Here is a 20,937-nt window from a genome sequence, read left to right as displayed (position 1 = left end):
GGAATCAACATTTGACATTGAAGCAACTTGAATACCACAACTGAAAACAAAACAAAGGATTGGCTTGCAGAATAAGCCGGAACAGACATATGATAGAGATTTCGTCCGAAGCTTTCGTGGTGGGGCCTACACGGGCTCGATCGTACAGCACCATCATGTACAAGGCAGTGCACATGACATACGAAGCGTCCCCGAGTCGGCATAGCCAAGGACTCTTTAAGACACAACGAGACCACTGTAAAACCAACCGTGAATAGGCGGACCACTAGACGTCGAACCCCAATTTCATATCATAAATTTGTCGAAAAGATATCCTAAGAGCTACTTGAATTCCCACTTATGAAACTCCCGAACCTTTCCGGTTATGCAATCAGGTGTTGGGGATACAGGGGAAGCATAATATCTCACCCAAACTAGCAAATCCTACATCCAGCCGTATCCATCCTTCAACACATAACCGAGAAAAAACTTCGGAAACCATCTACCTCAACCTTCGAAAAGCATCCGTTATACAAGTTATGGCAATACTCCCGAACTCCCGCCCCAGTACTGGGTGGCGTCGAGGTTATCTCACCAACGAACTGCTTAAAAGAGATTTCCATGTCGGCGTACTAAACTCAGGTATTCCAGAACTGCAACGATAAAATTATGACGACAACACCTCAGAGCTCAACTCCCCGGGACACTTCCACAAAACCCCTGACAGGAGGCACCAAGACAATGTTCTCGTCACAAAACCATCGGAACGATTCCAAGATACCCGCGTGATCCTAAAAACAATTTAGTGAAATTTGAGAAGAGAAGAGTCAAAACTCTACGCCAGGATGCCTTACCAGAGCGATGAGGAGACTAGGGAGTAAAAAGAATTCCTAAACTCTCCGATATATAATTCCTAAATGACTCAAAACATTTTTCTAGACACAACTCGGCCGCTAAAACAATCAAGCAATGGGGCTCCTAAGGTCGGGGAAGGCTCTGATACCAACTTGTTTGTAACACCCTCGATGCGACTATAGCTCCCACGTGTCGAGGCACGACTTAGAGACATAATCGCATTGAAGGCATATGTCGCAAGTGAGGTAATCTTCACACAACCCATGTAATACATAAGGGAAAGAGATACATAGTTGGCTTACAATCGCCACTTCACACAATTACATGAATAAAGCATTACATCATCCAAATACAATCAAGATCCGACTACGGAACCAAAATAAAAGAAGAACCCCAAAGCGACAAAGGTCCCCGATCGACCCCAACTGGGCTCCACTACTGATCAACTAGAACGAAACAACACAAAGGACAAGATCTTCATCGAGCTCCTCCTGAGCTTGGTTGCGTCAACTGCACAGTCTCATCGGCACCTGCAAGCTAGTTTTGGAAGTATCTGTGAGCCACGGGGACTCAGCAATCTCGCACCCTCGCGATCAAGACTATTTAAGCTTATGGGTAAGGTAAAGGTATGAGGGAGCTGCAGCAAGCGACTAGCATATATGGTGGCTAACATACATACGCAAATGAGAGCGAGAAGAGAAGGCAAAGCACGGTCGATAAAAGTATGATCAAGAAGTGATCCTATAACAACCTACGTCAAGCGTAACTCCAACAACCGTGTTCGCTTTTCGGACCCCGCCGGAAAGAGACCATCACGGTTACACACGCTGTTGATTCATTTTAATTAAGGTCAAGTTCAGGTTTTCTACAACCGGACGTTAACAAATTCCCATCTGCCCATAACCGCGGGCACGGCTTTCGAAAGTTCAAATCCCTGCAGGGGTGTCCCAACTTAGCCCATGACAAGCTCTCACGGTCAACGAAGGAATAGACCTCCACCCGAGACATTCTGATCAGACTCGGTATCCCGGTACAACAAGACATTTCGACAGGGTAAAACAAGACCAGCAACACCGCCCGAATGTGCCGACAAATCCCGATAGGAGCTGCACATATCTCTTTCTCAGGGCACACTCAGATGAGCAAGACGTCGGGTAAGCCAGCCCAGAGTTGCCCCTGGTAGCCTCGGACATCGCTCAGTTGGACCAACACTCAGAGGAGCACTGGCCCGGGGGGGTAAAATAATGATGACCCTCAGGAGCGCGACTCCCAAGGAAAATAAAAGGCTAGGTGGCAAATGGTAAAACCAATGTTGGGCATTGCTGGAAGAGCTTTACTTAAGGCGAACTGTCAAGGGGTTCCCATAATAGCCCAACCGCGTAAGGGACGCAAAATCCGGGAACATAACACCGATATGACGGAAACTAGGGCGGCAAGAGTGGAACAAAACACCAGGCATAAGGCCGAGCCTTCCACCCTTTACCAAGTATATAGATGCATTAATTAAATAAGATATATAGTGATATCCCAACAAGTAAATAAATATCCCAACAAGGAACGGCCTCCAATCTTCACCTGCAACTAGCAACGCTATAAGAGGGGCTGAGCAAAGCGGTAACATAGCCAATCAACGGTTTGCTAGGACATGGTGGGTTAGAGGTTTGACATGGCAATTTGGGAGGCTGGCAAGCAAGTGGTAGGCATCGTAGCAATGGCATAGCAAAAGAGCGAGCATCTAGCAAGCAAAGATAGAAGTGATTTCGAGGGTATGATCATCTTGCCTGAGATCCCGCAAAGAAGAACGAGTCCATGAAGAAGACAAACGGACGAAGACGAACGGTTCCTCACAAACACGACGTTATCGGAACCAACCCGAAGAAGCAACACCGGAAAGAAGCAAACAACATGGTAAACAACCACCACATAGACATGGCATGATGCACAATCAAGTATGATGCATGTCCGGTTTAATGAAGCATGGCATGACAAAGTGCACAAACAATCCTACAAATTAAGTGGAGCTCAATATGCAACGAGTTGCATATTGACGGAGCACCACATCAATTATTTAGTTTGATCTCGTTTATGTACCCAACAATATTAAATGTTGTTAAACATGGCAAGAGAGTGAAGCAAAGCAAAACTACCTATCTAGTCAAGTTTAAATGAGGCCGGGAACAACAAACAACAAATTCCGGTAAATCCCCATATGCATATTTTAGATTAGGACCTGTTCTGCCCTAAACACAATTTTAGGGTTGTTAAACATGCAAAGTAAGGCCACCATGATAAACTAGGCAAAATTCTACCCCATTTACATATAAAGATTATTTAATTCGGAGCTACGGTTGAATAGTTATGAATTAAATCATTTTAACATGGCATTTATGCAAAATTAAACAAACAACATTTTAAACATTTTAAACATGGATGAAAGTTGCATATTATTAATCTACACAAAATTCTGAGCAAGTTTCATATATAAAACATTTTAATTCGATGCACGGTTAGTGAGTTATTAAATGCATGAACTAGGGGGCTTTTCTGCAAAACTGGCAACCTCTGGATAAATAGGAAAATCCCAGGCGCTGAAAAAAAACATCACGGGCCGAATCCTAGAACAGGAGCATGCGCTGGGGGCGGCTCACCCATGGGCCTTGGCCCATCTGCAGAGGAGCCGGCTTGGGGCAGCGGGGCTGGGCCTCCCAGGCCGATCGAAGCAGGGGGGCGCTGAGCCTGGTGCGTCGCGAATCTGGCCCGACTGGGCCTGGCTTGGCGCTGCGCTGGGCCGGGGGAGCTGGGCCGGCCCAGGTCGCGGTTAACGGCGGACGACGCCGTTCTCCCGATCGAGGCAAGGGCGGTGGCGCCGGGAGGAGGTCCGAGTGGATCCGGTCGCCGGAGTTGGCGGGGAGGAAGAGATGGAGGCGCAGGGGACGGAGGGGCGCGGAGCCAGGCGCGGCCACACCCTCCTCGAACAAGAGCTTCTCGATGCAGGGGAAGCAGACGTCGGAGCGGCGGAGCTTGCTGCTGGCGACGCGGGATCCGGGCGAAGAGGGCCTTGGCGCGACGCGGGTGACACGGCGGCGCGAACGGGGCGTCTTGGCGCTGGTCCACGCGGGCGCTGGAACGGGCTACAGATCGACGGGACTTTGGTCTCGGAGCAGCGGGGCGGCGGCCATCCACGGCGTTGGGCAGGGAGGCCCACGGGCGGCGAAGACGGCAAGTGGACAAGGCGCTGCTGCGCTGGCGCGGCGCGCGAGGCTGAGGCCACCGGAAGGAGCAGGTCAGGCGCTGCACGAAGCAGCAAGGGGCGGCCATGGCGTGGAGCTCCTGGGTCCTTGTGTTCCCTGCGAGAGAGAGAGAGAGGGAGCAAGGAGATGAGAGGGAGAGAGAGAAAAGGGAAGGGAAGGGAGAAGAGACACGGGCGCAGGGTGAGGGGGCCGGTCTGATGCAGCGGGCGGTGGCTCCGGCGAGGTCGAGGAGGTTGGATCGAGAGGAGGGGATCAGGGGATGGCTTGGTGGTTGGTGCGGGGGGGGGGGGGAATGAGAGGATCCCGAGGTGGAAATGAGTGTGGCGGCGGCGGCTGGAGGATCCCTAAAAATTAGGGATTTATCCAAAATAGTCTAGGAGTGGACTATATATATGGCAAAGAGGGAATTTTAGGGGCTAATCCGTCCCTCTGATTAAAATTGAGCGGTCGAGAATAAAACACTAGGAAGTCCAAATAGGAAAACGATGATGTTTTATAGACGTTTGGGGATGATCCGGACACAGCGGTGACGACTGCCCGGGTCGGGTCCGGGACAACTTTCGGACGCGCGCGAGGGGGGCTGCGGGCTGACGAGAGAGGTTAGGTTGGGCCTGGCGGTAGGTAGTGAGCTGTGTAGGCGGTCTCGAGCTGAGAGAAGAGAAGAGAGGGGAAGGCCCGGCGACTGTTTTCGGAGACCGAAAACGTCCGACGTTAGACCGGCTATATTGCCGCTATATTTATCCGTTGGGACGTCAAACGGACTCCGAATGCGATGAAACTTGGCAGGCGGTCTACTGACCAACAAAACAACACCGCATGCCAACTTTCAACCCATTCCGAGAACATTTTCCGGCCACTTATAAAATAATATTTCAGACATGCCGCGGGCGCGTGCAAGTGTTTCTGGGCTCAGAACGGACAACGGACGGAACAAGGAGACCGGGACTGATGCAAGTTTTGAAAACATGATGATGCAATGCACATGATGACATGACAAGATGCAACACGCAAGCGAATGACAACGCAACAACAGCGAATAACTGGACGACACCTGACACATCGGTCTCGGGGCGTTACACGAGGACTCCTTAGTCCACGACTCCCTCAGTAGCCCCCGAACCAGGCTTCAATGACGAGGTATTCGGCGCGTAGATTGTCTTCGGCATTGCAAGGCGGGTTCCTCCTCCGACGTCCTCCAAGTAGGGTGTTCGGCTTTCAATTCAACGCCGCACCCCTCGGCTTCTGTGCATTTATGACTTCATCTTCCACGTGTCGGGCGAATGTGGATAGTCAGGGTATTTTTGCAAATATCACCCTATCCCTGCAAGAAAGAGTGTCTATTTAAAGAGATTAGATCTCAGATCCTTTCAACATCACGCGGAGAAAATCCTCAGGCACTGCCAGGCAAAACCATTCTAACATGGCCAACATTCCCAGCTCCTCTTCCTGTTCCAACCTAGAGAGGGACGAGTGGGAGAGGTGCTTCGTGCCCCACAGTCAATTAGCGAAGCTGCAAACGCAAGGGTTTCTTCCTCCTGCAAATCTAGTCCCTGTTCGAGTAGGATTGGCCTCCTTCAACGGGAAAACCCAGGTGGAGGATTTCCCCAATCCGTCTGCGGGAGAACGAGTGTGCTTCGTCCCTGTGACGCCTCCGATTCAATCATACACTAATCATACACGCAAACGTGTACGATCAAGATCAGAGACTCATGGGAATATATCACAACACAACTCTACAAATAAAATAAGTCATACAAGCATCATATTACAAGCCAGGGGCCTCGAGGGCTCGAATACAAGAGCTCGATCATAGACGAGTCAGCGGAAGCAACAATATCTGAGTATAGACATAAGTTAAACAATTTTGCCTTAAGAAGGCTAGCACAAATTGGGATACATATCGAAAGAGGCGCATGCCTCCTTCCTGGGATCCTCCTAAACTACTCCTGGTCGTCATCAGCGGCCTGCGCGTAGTAGTAGGCACCTCCAGTGTAGTAGGAGTCGTCGTCGACGGTGGCATCTCGCTCCTGGACTCCATCGTCTGGTCGCAACAATCGGGTATAGAAAGGAAAAAAAAGGGGGAGCAAAGCAACCGTGAGTACTCATCCAAAGTACTCGCAAGCAAGGAGCTACACTACATATGTATGTATCAAATGAAAGGGGTAATATATGTGGACTGAACTGCAGAATGCCAGAATAAGAGGGGGATAGCTGGGCCTATCGAAGACTACGCTTCTGGCAACCTCCATATTGCAGCATGTAGAAGAGAGTAGATGGTAAGTTCACCAAGTATCATCGCATAGCACAATCCTACCTGGCGATCCTCCCCTCATCGCCCTGTGAGAGAGCGATCACTGGTTGTATCTGGCACTTGGAAGGGTGTGTTTTATTAAGTATTCGGTTCTAGTTGTCATAAGGTTAAGGTACAACTCCGGGTCCTCCTTTTACCGAGCGACACAACTATTCGAATAGATAAACTTCCCTGCGGGGGTGCACCACATTTCCCAACACGCTCAATCCCCCTTTGGCCGGACACACTTTCCTGGGTCATGCCCGGCCTCGGAAGATCAACACGTCGCAGCCCCACCTAGGCACAACAGAGAGGTCAGCACGTCGGTCTAAATCCTATGCGCGTAGGGGTCTGGGCCCATCGCCCATTGCACACCCGCACGTTGCGTACACGACCGGTGAGCAGACCTAGCAACCTCCATTACAGAGGAAGTTGCGTTATGCGGTCCAACCCGGCACGCGCCGCTCAGTCGCTGACGTCACGAAGGCTTCGGCTGATACCACAACGTCGACTGCCCATAACTGTTCCCGCATAGTTGGTTAGTGCATATAGGCCAGTGGCCAGACTCAGATCAAATACCAAGATCTCGTTAAGCGTGTTATCTTGAAGTAACCGCGAACGCCGACCAGGGCCAGGCCCACCTCTCACCTAGGTGGTCTCAACCTGCCCTATCGCTCCGTCACAAAGATCTACACAGAGGGCCGTCGGGAAAGTATGTCCTTTCAGCCCCCAATTCGTGAATCAACCGCGGGTACTCAACGAGCCGACCCGACTTTAGTCACAACATGTATCATGTGTAATATGTATAGTATATACCCATGATCAACACCCGACGTGATCACGACCCGATAGTATAGCATGGAAGACTGACAAGAATGTAGGGCCACTGATGATAAACTAGCATCCTATACTGAGCATTTAGGATAGCAGGTAAGGTATCAACAACTATAGCAACAATCATAGGCTATGCATTAGGATAGGATTAACGGAAAGCAGTAACATGCTACACTACTCTAATGCAAGTAGTAGAGAGAGAATAGGCAATATCCGGTGATCAAGGGGGGGGGCTTGCCTGGTTGCTCTGCAGACAGAAACGGATCCTCGAAGGTGAAGTAGTCGATCACTGGTTCAACCATGGCCTTAGGTTCTATCGGAAAGAAGTAACGGAGGGGGAACACAATAAATAACAGAGCAATCGAAGCATCACAAAACATAACAAGGCAATACGCAGTGCTAGGAGTGACCTAGAGCAGTACTAGGTGATACCGGCGAAGGAGGGAAATATCCGGGAAAGTATTCCCGGTGTTTCACGTTTTCGGACAGACGGACCGGAGGGAGAAAGTTGCATGTTCTCTATGCTAGGGATGTGCGGCGGACGAACGGACTGCGTATTCGGATTCGTCTCGTCGTTCTGAGCAACTTTCATGTACAAAGTATTTTCATCCGGATTACGGTTTATTTTATATTACTTTTCAAAGTTTTATTAATATTCTGTAATTTCGGGAATTCTTTTGGTTCGAAAATATTAAATACAGAACTGCTATGGGTACAAGAAGTGTACCCAGTAGTGTGTGCATGTCCATGACAGGTGGGACCTGTTGACTGCTGAGTCAGCAGTCAACAGTCCCAGCTGACTGGTCAAAGAGGGCTGGTGGGGCCCAGGTGTCATACCTATAGTTTTTAACACTTCTTTAAAAAGATATTTAGAGGTGGGGTCTAACTGTCATTGGGACACTTTTATGTAAAAGTTGGATTTAATTAGTTTTAGTAGTGGTGGGTCCCGGTGGTCAGCAGCAGATTAGTGGGGAAGGGGTATTAGGCCCTAAGCTAATCAGGGGCTGGCCCGACTCGGCGGTGGCTCTGGCCAGCCGTGGCTGGACATGGCCAGCACGGCCGCCGGCGAGTGAGCAGGGCAGGTGGCGTGGATGCCTGGGGCGGGCGCAAGGGACGGAGCCGAAGCCGAAGCGGCCGACGCGCGGCTGGTGGCTCCGGAGCCGCAGCAGAGGCGACAGCAGCGCAACATGCAGAGCAGCAGTAGCGGCGGATGTGGCGGCCGGCTCGGTGAACGCGCACGGCAGCAGCTAGTGGCGCTAGCAGGGGCAGCGACAGCGGGCGCCGGGGAGGGGATGCGGGGCGGTGCGGCGAGAAGCAGCTGGCAGTAGGGGAGCGGGGGCGCGGCGGCGCGGGAGGCGAGCTGGCGGTGCTAGCGTGGGTGCGAGGCGGCGAGTGGACGTGGCGCAGGGGGGGCGCGAGCGCGCACGCACGGCGAAGGCCGGCGGAGGTGGGCGACGGTCGGCGGTGGAAGCAGGGGCGACGCGGGCACGATCGGGCAGAGGGGCAGCGCGTGGTGGCGCGGCAGAGTGCGTGCAGCGCCGTGGCGGGTTACGAGCTCTAGCGAGCTCGGGCGACAACGGGGGAGAGAGGAGGAGAGGCCGGGCCTCACTTGTAGTGCAGGGAAACGGCAGCGTGCTCGAGGAGGAGGACGAGGACGTGCCGGAGTGTGGATCCGCGGTGGGGCATGGATGGTGACCGTCGTTGAATACGAGGACGACGGGGACGATGGGGCGGCTCCGGGCTTGATCCCGTGGGCGAAGACGACAGAGGAAAGGCCGGTGGAGCGAATGGCCACGGCGGTGCGACGGGGGGACGCCGGTGGCTGCGCTGGTTCGTGACGGCGTGCTTCGGTGTGCATTTGCTAGCCCTATCCAGAGTGGGAAGAGGATGAGGGAGCGACGGGGGCGGGTCGAGCGGGCGGCTAGGATTGGCAGGAGGGGGCGCTTCAAGTCCTAGTAGGCGTCGGGGACGGAGGGGAGGCCGCAGGATGGCCAGCACCTGGCTGGGACGCCATGGATGCCCGCCACGGTTTCCCTGCTCCTGTAGCGCGAGGAGGGGGATGAGTGGGGTGGAGGTGGGTTGGGCCTTTCCCAGTCCACCTGGGCCTTCCCCCATCTCACTTTCCACTTTCATGTTCTTTTCTTTCTTCCTTTCTCTTTTTTTATTCTATTCTGTTTCATTTGTTTCACCTCTGTTTTCATTAATTTGAGCTACTAAATGAATTTAGTTATAGGTGCAACTTTGCACATAATTACTAGGTAGGATTTTGAAGCAGCATACAAGGTTTCAATTCATTTGGAAAAGTTTCGCCATTTATTTAAATTATAAAGGATAAATTAAATACTACGGGTTCAAGTTTAAATAGGTTAATGGCATTTTAGATACTCAAATACTATTGGTTCTTATATGATAATTACTTTGTGAATATATTCAACCCAACGAACATTTTTTTGAAAGTTTGAAGAGATGATAAATCAACTTGCATTTTAAATTTGAATTTGACTTGAGTTTTAACCAAGTGTCAATTGGCTTAGGAAAAGGGCGATGACATGGCATCACTAGGGTGAGGTTACTGTAGCATGACACTGGGGGTGTTACAGTCCCCTATCTCCTGGGGGGCGTGGGGTTCCCAATTCACCCATTCCTTCGAGGGCTTCTGGAGTACTACGGCCTCCAGCTATATAATTTTACTCCGGCCTCCATTCTGCACATCGTGGGCTATGTCGCTTTATGCGAACTATTCATGGGTTGTGAGGCCCATTTCGATTTGTGGAGAAGACTATTCTGCCTCGTCCATCGCAATCAAGGTGGGTTAATCTTCGAAGTGGGAGGAGCCGAAGTGTGGCGCATCACCGGGACCGGATACCTATCCGGCACGCCGAAGAAAGCTCCCGAAGAGTGGTCGTCCGAATGGTTCTACATCAATGATGTTGCTCTACCTGACCATGTCCGCATGGGCCTCCCCGAGTTTTCAAATGCTCCGCTGAAGAAACGCCATAGCTGCCATCCTCAGAGCCTCGAGGAAGAGGATAGCGCAGAGATCAGCCTGCTACTGGGCAAGATTAAGATGCTTGCTCAGTCCGGATTGTCGGTAGTCGAGGTGATGGCAATTTCGATAACACGGGGGGTCCAGCCGCTTCAATACAGAGGGCTACCCATGTGGCAGTATAACGGAGAAGACGACGCCTCACGCTATGGCCGAAAGGGCCCAAAGACTCCTGCCGCCCTAGCCAAAATACTGGCCGAGCTGTATAAAGGGGAGAAGGAGGAGTTCACCCGTCTCCAAATTCGAGACGGGTTTTCCATGTATAATCCTCCAAGCTGGGTAAGGTTCAGCTCCACTAATTTTATTCTTGTCCCTGAATCATTCTTGACAGGCAGCGTCTTATCTTACTCATAACAGGAATGGCGATAGGCTGTCGAGGGGATCCATGACCCTGCCCCTCAGCCGGAGAATCGCAACCGGGATCTTGACCCCGGATATGAGGAAGATCCGGACATATTTGTGGAGCTTGAGGATGGAGTATTTTATCAAATGAGCTACGACGGTACATATGTACCTATTATCGCTGATTACCTCGGCCTCCTTCCTGCTTCACGCGTAAGTAACCCGAAGACACCTTATCCAAAAGAGTTTTCTCATTCCTCCTTACCCACCGCACTGTCCTGTGCTTAGAAGGGGAAGCGTTCGGCGCGCCATGCTGCCCCGGGAGCGTCTCCGAAGAGAGCGTCCCCCATACCAGGCAAGCCTTCCAAGAGGAAGGCAAAGAAAGATACGACCGAGCCTCCATCGAAGATGTATGAATTCGCAAGTATGCACCTTGGCATTCACGTCTTATTGTAACCTTTCCGTTTACCCTTTATCAGGAGAAAGGTGTGCCGGACTATATCCGGGGGTCCGGCCGGTCATACTTCTCGCAGCCAGGATTCAAATCCTGCCATGAAGACGGGGCCTGAAGCGGGGGTGACGCTGGACTATCTGCCAGTGGAGGATTCGGATGATGTATCCATCACCAACTCAGAAGTGGAGAGCGCCATGAATCATCGGTGCCGCAAGGCCATTTTACAAGACCCTGGCTTTTCAGAAGAGTCATTTGACGCCTTCAACTCTGCCGATGCGTATATCCAAGCTTCTCGAGATGGGCTTAATAGAGCCATAAAACAACATTTAAAAGATGTGCAGGTAAGTTTGTTTTGTCTAACTATGATAACCATATACCAGTAGCCCCCGAGACTTAAAGTAGTTGAAACAACTGATTTAAGGATCAATGTACAACCAGGTGCTTACGGAGAAGAACACCATGTTAACTCAGGAACTAGAAAAGTGTCAGTGCCAGCTGTCTGTTGCCAATGCCGAACTAGAGAAGCCCAAGAAGGCATCCCCCGGTAATGTTTCCCTCCATCGAGAAATCATAATTGTATACTAATAATGCTAATCTGGTTGCTTATCGTTGTATCGGATCGTTAGACCAACTGCGGGAGCAGTTGGATGCCGCTCGAGGCGAAGAACACGGAGCCAAAAAACTGCTAGCAGCGGGCGAGCGTGTGTTAACAGAAGTCGTTCAGGAGAAAAAGAAGCTCCAGGATTCGAACACCAAACTGGGCGAAGAACTGAAAGACGTGCAAGCTCAGCTAGCTGACTCCGTGAAGGACAACAAAAAACTGTGAGGCGGCATATTCAGTATGTGACTGCATTTATATTATAATAGTTTGGAAGTAACAGTAGCTGATATAGCAGTGATTGCAGGTATATTGATAGGCCGTCCTGAAGAGGTGGTGTCCGGATCATTAAGTGATCTTCTGCAAGAGCTGTCGCAGTTGCACGAGCGAGCTCGGCTGGCAATGAGGAGTGTAGCCAAGGCCTTATGGCCATCCGACTCCCCTCCAGGGAGTATGGAGAAGCTTGTAGAGCTGTTCAAGGGAGCGCGGCAGCGTATCCGGCTGTGGAAGATATCGTCCTGCTGGGAGGGTGCGCGAGAATCCTGGGCCATGATAAAAACACGATATACCAAGCTGGATCCGAATCACATGGCCCGGGTCGGACCGGTAGGGTCAAATGGGGAAGAAATTCCCGTTAGTTTAGTATATGGCCAAGTAGAGGTGGCTCCTAGATACTCCCAACAGGATTGTAAATTAGACCGCCTGTTGGACGGTATAGAGGAAGTTTTTGAGTCCTAGGTGACTATGTACTTTTCTTCTAACTGGATAATAAAAACAATTGTCATGGCCGACCTTTTCGCTTCGACCTCTGGACCCGAAGGTGCGGAGTGTTTCCGAATACCCTTACGGCAGAATATACCGGGGTATGCATGGGAACCAGGCGTAGGGGTCATAGTTGCTTGAACAGACAATGTGTATCCGACTAGTTATGTTATATTCCATTATGTAAGAAACATCTACCAGAGAGAATAGTTCCATTAAGGGTTCCTTTCCCTGGGTGTGCATGCATTTAATGTGCATGTCCGAACTGTGCTTGAAAAAACCTAGAGTAAGTAACTTCTGGGGTTTCACAATGAAGTGAATGCGAAAACATCTTTAATTCACCGACCGAATATTCCCTTAAGAACGCTAGCTTTCAACTTCACCCAGTCTGAGGTACACATCCGGATGACCCGGCAGTAACAATCGCAGAGGTGCTCCCTTTATGCCCTAGCCGAACTAACGGGAACGTAGGGTATAAGCACAGGAGCCAGGCAACCCACCTTAGCCAAAACTTAAGTCATATCGATGCATATAGTGGCGAAGAAAATGTACATATGGAAAAACGCATATGTGGTGAGCTTGATGCTCAAAGAATAATAGCAAGCTTCTGTACGAGAAGCCCCCAGGTATAATGAACGTACATATGCAGAGGTGTACGCATCAGGTAAGGACGGTCTAGCCGTACTGAAACCGTAAGGCTAAGGAACAAAACAAAAGAAAAATATAAAAACGAAAAGAGAGAAAAAATAACGTTAATAACAGAAGGGAGAAGACGAACACAGTAGTTCGGCGCTAGGCATAAAATCGTCGTAGTCTGGCTGCATTCCAGGGGTTCGGCTCCAGGTGATTGTCTGACGCATCACGCAGGCGGTACGCTCCTCTGGTGAGAACCTCGTCAATGATGAAGGGACCCTCCCACTTGGGCTTGAGCTTATCCTTTTTCTTCTCCGGCAGGCGTAGAACGAGTTCACCAACGTTATAAGTCTTGGCCCGCACTTCTCTGCTTTGATACCTGCGAGCCTGCTGCTGATAAAATGCGGAACGGGCTTTTGCGACGTCGTGATCCTCCTCCAAGACATCTAGGCTGTCCTACCGATCAAGCTCGGCTTCTCTCTCTTCGTACATGTGCACTCGAGGTGAGTCATGAATAATTCGCAGGGTAACACTGCTTCTACACCGTACACCGTGAAGAAAGGTGTATATCCAGTGGTGCGGTTGGGCGTGGTCCGCAGCCCCCAGAGTACGGAGTCAAGTTCCTCCACCCAGTGCTTATCTGATTCTGTCAAAGACTGCACTAGTCTAGGTTTGATGCCGCCCATAATAAGACCATTCGCCCGTTCGACTTGACTGTTTGTCTGTGAGTGGTAGACCGAGGCGTAATCGAGTTTAATACCGAGATTAGCACACCAAGTTTTCACTTCATTAACTGTGAAATTAGAGCCATCATCAGTTATTATGTTGTCTGGGACACCATAACGGTGTACCACGCCGGATATGAAATCTATTACCGGCCCCGCTTCGGCCGTTTTGACTGGTTTGGCCTCTATCCACTTAGTGAATTTATCTACCATGACCAGCAGGTACTTTCTCTTATGGCTTCCTCCTTTAAGGGGTCCGGCCATATCTAGTCCCCAGACCGCAAAAGGTCAAGTGATGGGAATTGTTTGTAAGGACGTGGGGGCATATGGCTTTGATTGGCGAAGAGTTGGCATCTGACGCAACGTTGGACAAGGTCCTGTGCATATGCTTGGGCCGTCGGCCAATAAAACCCTGTACGGAAGGCCTTGCTAACAAGGGCCCGAGCTGCGGCATGGTGACCGCCAAGCCCGACATGAATCTCGGCCAAGAGCTTCCACCCCTCTTCCTCAGAGATACATCTTTGAAGAACTCCGGTAGCGCTTTTCTTATAGAGTTCTCCGTCATGAACCTTGTAGGCCTTCGAACGCCGGACAATGCAGCGGGCCTCATTATGGTCCTCGGGAAGCTCCTTCCTGTTAAGGTAGGCCAGGAAGGGTTCGGTCCATGGCGCAATGACTGCCATGATGAGATGCGCCGATGGTGTTATTTCGGTGGCTGAGCCTCTGATGATGTTGGTGTTTTCGGCATCTGGGGTTATGTTTGGATCTGGACTAGTGTTGCCGTTTTCCCCCTGCCACACCACAGATGGCTTAAAAAGCCTTTCCAGAAATATATTAGGTGGGACAGGGTCACGCTTGGCGCCGATACGAGCAAGAACATCCGCCGCTTGATTACATTCTCGAGCCACATGATGGAACTTGAGCCCTTCGAACCGGGCCGACATTTTTATGACTGCGTTACGATAAGCTGCCATCTTCAGATCTTTGGCGTCGAAGTCTCCATTTATTTGAGATATTGCAAGGTTTGAGTCCCTGCGCACCTCTAGGCGTTGTATGCCCATGGAGACAGCCATCCGGAGACCATGTAATAAGGCCTCATATTCGGCTGCGTTATTGGAGTCTGTGTATAGTATTTGGAGTACGTACTGAACGACGTCTCCAGTAGGCGACGTTAAAACGACGCCCGCTCCTAGTCCTGCTAGCATTTTGGAGCCATCGAAATACATAACCCAATTGGAATATGTGCCGTACTCTTTAGGGAGTTCGGCCTCTGTCCATTCGGCGATGAAGTCAGCCAGTACTTGGGATTTAATAGCTCGTCATGGTTTGTATGTAATGTCGAATGGGAGGAGCTCAATGGCCCATTTGGCAATCTGGCTCGTGGCATCGCGGTTATTTATGATGTCATTGAGTGGTACTTCGGAAGCTACCGCAATCGAACACTCCTCGAAGTAGTGACGGAGCTTTCGAGATGCCATGAAGACCACGTATGCTATCTATTGATAATGGGGGTACCAGGATTTTCATGGTGTAAGGATAGTGGATACGTAGTATACCGGCTTATGAAGCGGGAATTTATGTCCATCCTGTTCTGTTCAACGACGAGTACGGCGCTCACCACTTGATGTGTTGCCGATATGTATAATAACATCGGTTCGCCGGCGTTTGGTGCGGCCAGGATTGGATTGCTCGCAAGAAGGGTTTTTATTTCCTCCAGTCCGGCTGTTGCCGCGTCCGTCCACTCGAAGTGATCGGTTTGCCGTAAAAGGCGATAGAGTGGTATTGCCTTTTCTCCCAATCTGGAGATGAAGCAGCTTAGAGATGCCATGCAGCCCGCGAGTTTTTGAACTTGTTTAAGGTCTGTTGGCGTAGCCAATTGCGATAAAGCTCGAATTTTCGTTGGATTTGCTTCAATTCCTCTATTGGAAATGATGAAGCCTAGCAGTTTTCCGGCGGGGACACCGAAAACGCACTTTTCCGGATTGAGCTTGATGTCATACTCACGGAGGTTATTGAATGTGAGACATAAATCGTCTATTAATGTTTCGGCGCGCCTGGTTTTGATGACGACATCGTCCATGTAAGCTTCAACTGTCTTGCCGATCTGCTTCTCTAGGCATGTTTGAATCATGCGTTTGTATGTGGCGCCGGCATTCTTGAGCCCGAAGGGCATGGTGTTGAAGCAAAATGGCCCATATGGGGTAATGAATGTTGTTGCAGCTTGATCGGACTCCTTCATTTTGATTTGATGGTATCCGGAATATGCATCCAGGAAACACAGTGAGTCGTGTCCTGCGGTAGTATCAATGATTTGATCAATGCGGGGGAGGGGGAAGGGATCCTTAGGCAAGCCTTATTGAGGTCATTAAAATCGACGCACAACCGCCAGGATTTGTCCTTCTTTGGTACCATCACCAGGTTTGCCAGCCAGTCCGGGTGTTTTATTTCTATGATGAATCCGGCCTCGATTAACTTGGCTAGCTCCTCCCCCATAGCTTGACGTTTGGGTCCGAAAAAGCGCTGCAGTGTTTGCTTGACCGGTTTATATCCTTTTAATATATTGAGGCTGTGTTTGGCCAGCTCGCGTGGGATTCCTGGCATATCAGAAGGGTGCCAGGCGAATATATCCCAATTTTCGCGCAGAAACTCTCGTAGCGCGGCGTCAACCGTTGGATCAAATTGTGCTCCGATGGATGATGTCTTCTTGGGGTCCGTTGGATGGACTTGGAATTTGACTATTTCTTCTGCTGGTTTGAAGGAGGTGGATTTGGGTCATTTATCTAGGCCGACATCATCCCTGTCCACCATGGAGCGCAGCGCGGCTAGTTCTTCGGCCGCGAGGGCTTCAGATAACGCCTCGAGGGCCAAGGATGCGGTCTTATTCTTGGTGCGGAGTGCTATGTCCGGATCACTAGCTAGAGTGATTATACCTTTGGGCCCAGGCATATTAAGCTTCATGTATCCGTAATGGGGTACCGCTTGGAAGCGCATAAATGCATCTCGCCCTAAGAGGGCGTGATACCTGCTGTAGAAAGGGGCCACTTGGAAGGTTATTTCTTTGGACCGATAATTCTCCGGTGTGCCGAATACCACGTCGAGTGTTATTTTTCCCGCACACCGCACCTCCCGACTGGGGATAATTCCTCGGAAGGTCGTGCTACTTTGCTCAATGCGGCTCCTGTCTATTTCCATTTTGCGGAGTGTATCTTCGTAGATGAGGTTTAGTCCGCTACCGCCGTTCATAAGGACCTTGGTTAGCCGAAAGCCATCCACAATTGGACTGAGGACCAAGGTGACTAGTGCTCGGACTGTCCTGTATTTTGGTTCGTCGCTGGCATTAAAAGTTATATAGCTGTGTCGTTCCAAGGGTTTATTGCTTCTATTTGACAGACTTCAGCGAGTCCGCGTAGTGCTCTCTTGCGCCTATTGTTGGAGGCGAATGTCTCGAAGACCGTCAATACTTTGGAGTCGTTGTCCTCTGGGGGGTGTTGTTCTGGGTTATTCTTGGTGAGGATATCCTCGCCGCTCTTTGCCACTTGCCGGAGTATCCAACATGCTCTAAGGCTATGTGTTGGTATGTTATCCAGTGTTGCATGTATTTTGCATGGCCCGTCGAGCCATCCTTCCAGAACGGTTCCACGCCCCATACTAGACTTGTATTTCTTTACTATTGAACCGGGCGTGTTGCAAGGGTGCGCCCTTTTCGCCTGAATGAAGGGTTGAGTGGGGACCGATGATTCCCAATGAGCTGCTTGAGTTTTCCAGGCGCTTTGCATTGCACTGTACTTCTGTATGATGGTTGCCAAGTCAGCGAAGTGTAGGATGCGACGGTGGTTAATTGCGTTGAGGATTCCTTCGTCCCTGCAATTGTTGCAGAACACTGAGATCGCTTTCTCGTCACGGCAATCTTTAATCTTGTTTTTGACAAGAAGGAATCTAGCCCAGAAGTGGTGGGCTGTTTCCTCAGACTGCTATTTTATGCTCGTGAGAGCGCTTGTATTCAGGTGGGTGGGTGGATTTGAATCTGAACCCTGCCCCAGTTTTGGATCCGGAGTTTGAAGGTCTTCCGAACTTAACAGATCGGGCTCCGGGGTGTCTGCTGATTTCTTAGGCCCGTCATCCGATTCTACGTTTGGAGGGCAGGATGCTTCACCTCGCGGGTAGGTGTCCGGCTCTTCGAGACCGAAGATCCGGACATAGTCCGTCCTTAATATGGAGGAAGAGTTATCAACACGTTCCTTGACTACCGCTATCTGGTGGGTGACCGGCGGAGATTTGATTTCTCTCTGATCGGGTTTAAGCCCAATCCAATCGTAGTCTGTAGCGACCCCAAGGGCGGCGATGCGATCTAGGAGCTCGTTTAAAGACGAAAGCTCCGCTGGATCCATCTACTTGGAGTATTCGGAGTCGATACGAAAGGGGTTTTCGATGACCCGAGAGGCCATCGTCGGCTTAATGGCCGAACGGGCGGTCATGGTAAAGCCGCCCAGCCGGAGGGTTTGGCCTGGAGCCAGCGTTCCTCCGGTGGTAATATTATCCTTGAAAACAAGGCGATACATCGATCTTGTTGTCGACGGCACAGTGGAACTCTCAATGAAAGCACCAATGTCGGTGTCAAAACCGGCGGATCTCGGGCAGGGGTCCCGAACTGTGCGTCTAAGGACGATGGTAATAGGAGACAAGGGACACGGTGTTTACCCAGGTTCGGGCCCTCTCTATGGAGGTAATACCCTACGCCCGTCTTGATTGATTTTTATGAGTATGAGTATTACAAGAGTTGATCTACCTCGAGATCGTAATGGCTAAACCCTAGAGGTCTAGCTTGTATGGCTATGATAATGAGTGTCCTATCCGGACTAACTCCTCCGGTTTATATAGACAACGGGAAGATCTAGGGTTACACAAGGTCGGTTACAAAGAAGGAAATCTATGTATCCGATCACCAAGATTGCCTTCCACGCCAAGGAGAGTCCTATCCAGACACGAGTACAGTCTTCGGTCTTCGTATCTTCACAGCCCATCAGTCCGGCCCATGGCTAACAGGCCGGACGCCCGAGGCCCCTTAATCCAGGACTCCCTCACCCGTCGGTCCGGATGCGCACGTGGGAATCGGAGGAGCGTGCCGCCCATCGCGAGAGGTAGCGGGCAAGGGAGAGGAACGCAACGGAGAAATCTGTGTGCCGCCTTCGCATGTTTCCGGCGGAGCTCTACGAGGACGAGCGGCTCCTCGCTTGGGTCTCGCTGGTTGCTTACGGTGGCAGAGATGAACGCTCGACGACTCTGCCAAAAAATGCCAAGGCGCTCCGGCTTGCCATTGAGCAGTCCAAGCACAAGGCGACGGAGCCGGCTGGGCTGGCGAAGTTCGAGCGACAGCAGGACAGAGTCGTCCGGCGGTTCAAAGGGCTCATATCCTCTTCGACTCTTCCGATGACGACGACAGCGATGACCATGGCGCCTCGTTCGACGACTCGGGCGATCCTCCACCAGCCGCCAACACTTACAGCTGCGTCGGCGACCGGTAGGAGAAAGGGTCGGCAAGGAAGTGGTGAAGATCTGCCTTCTCCGCTGTAATTTCAAGTTTTTAGATGTAGTTTAAACTTGCCCGTTGTATTATGTGCATTGTGTGAACTTTGGCGATCTTTTGAAGATCCAATCGTGATGTTTCGATGAACCGATTATGCATTTATAGGTTTGTTTTTATGTTCGCTCATGATCTACATAGTTTTATCGATTTTGCATGGTTTAGCACGGATATAGGGGATCGGATATGAGATATGTGGATGTGGACGACGCAATTTGAGAAGTGACCACTTAGTGCCCGTGGACACGTCCACGAGCGTTTGAGGGGCCGGATTTACCATGTCCGACCGTAGATGACCTAAGGAAAACTCCAACTGGTAGAACAAACGACGGGATTGGGTCAGGCCAAAGGACGGCGTCCATGCGTGCCCGTGTTTGAGTCCGCAGTGCGCCTAACTGGTTGACCCATTTGGTCCACCTGGCCGGCCGGCGGCCAAATGTGCACAATCTTGCATGCATATATCTAAAAAAACAACATTGCACATAGTTTTATTATAACCAAATCACATAGTATGACAATAATAAATAGTTTACAACCAAATAAAAATCTTGAACACTGTTAATGCTGAAATAGATTGTGTTAAAGAGAATGTTAATGTTAAGTTTGATGATGTATCTCATGAATTTAATTTCTCTATGCTCACTAGACAACCTCATGAGAAAGATTTACCTAATAAAGATGATATTATTGGCCTTACTTCTATTATCGTGCCTCTTACTGATCAGTTAGAGCAATATTTGTTAGATCATGAAAATGATATGTATATGAACAAAAGAAATGAAATAGATGAAATATTCGTTAGGCAAGCACCTATCCGTAAGCATAATTTGCCTATTGAAATTTTGAGAGATCCTCCTCCTCCTAAGGGTGGTCATAGTTCGAACTAAAGAAACTCCCAGATACATCCAGATATGCTTATCTAGATGGAAATAAAATATATCTTGTTATTATTAATGCTAACCTTTCTATGCATTGATATGTCTCTAATGTATGTGTAATTTTTTTGTTGCTTCATGTGATGGTTTTCGTAGTAATTTCAAAAAATTTCCTACGCTCACTCAAGATCATGGTGATGCATAGCAACGAGAGGGGAGAGTATGATCTACGTACCTTGTAGATCGACAACGGAAGCGTTTGGTTGATGTAGTCGTACGTCTCCACGGCCCGACCAATCAAGCACCGAAACTACGGCACCTCCGAGTTCTAGCACACGTTCAGCTCGATGACGATCCCCGGACTCCGATCCAGCAAATTGTCGGGGAAGAGTTCCGTCAGCACGACGGCGTGGTGACGATCTTGATGTACTACTGCAGCAGGGCTTCGCCTAAGCACCGCTACAATATTATCGAGGACTATGGTGGAAGGGGGCACCGCACACGGCTAAGAATATGATCACGTGGATCAACTTGTGTCTCTCTGGGGTGCCACTGCCTCCGTATATAAAGGCTCAAGAGGGGGAGGCCGGCCAGCCATCATAGGGCGCGCCAGGAGGAGTCCTACTCCCGACTTCTCCCCCAATCCTAGTTGGAATAGGATTCGCGAGGTGGGAAAAGAGAGAGAGAGAGAAGGAGAGGGACGCCGGCCCCC

This window comes from Triticum urartu, chromosome 7 (genome assembly GCF_003073215.2).
Source record: "Triticum urartu cultivar G1812 chromosome 7, Tu2.1, whole genome shotgun sequence".
Taxonomy (NCBI): Eukaryota; Viridiplantae; Streptophyta; class Magnoliopsida; order Poales; family Poaceae; genus Triticum; species Triticum urartu.
This window is presented reverse-complemented; position numbering follows the sequence as displayed.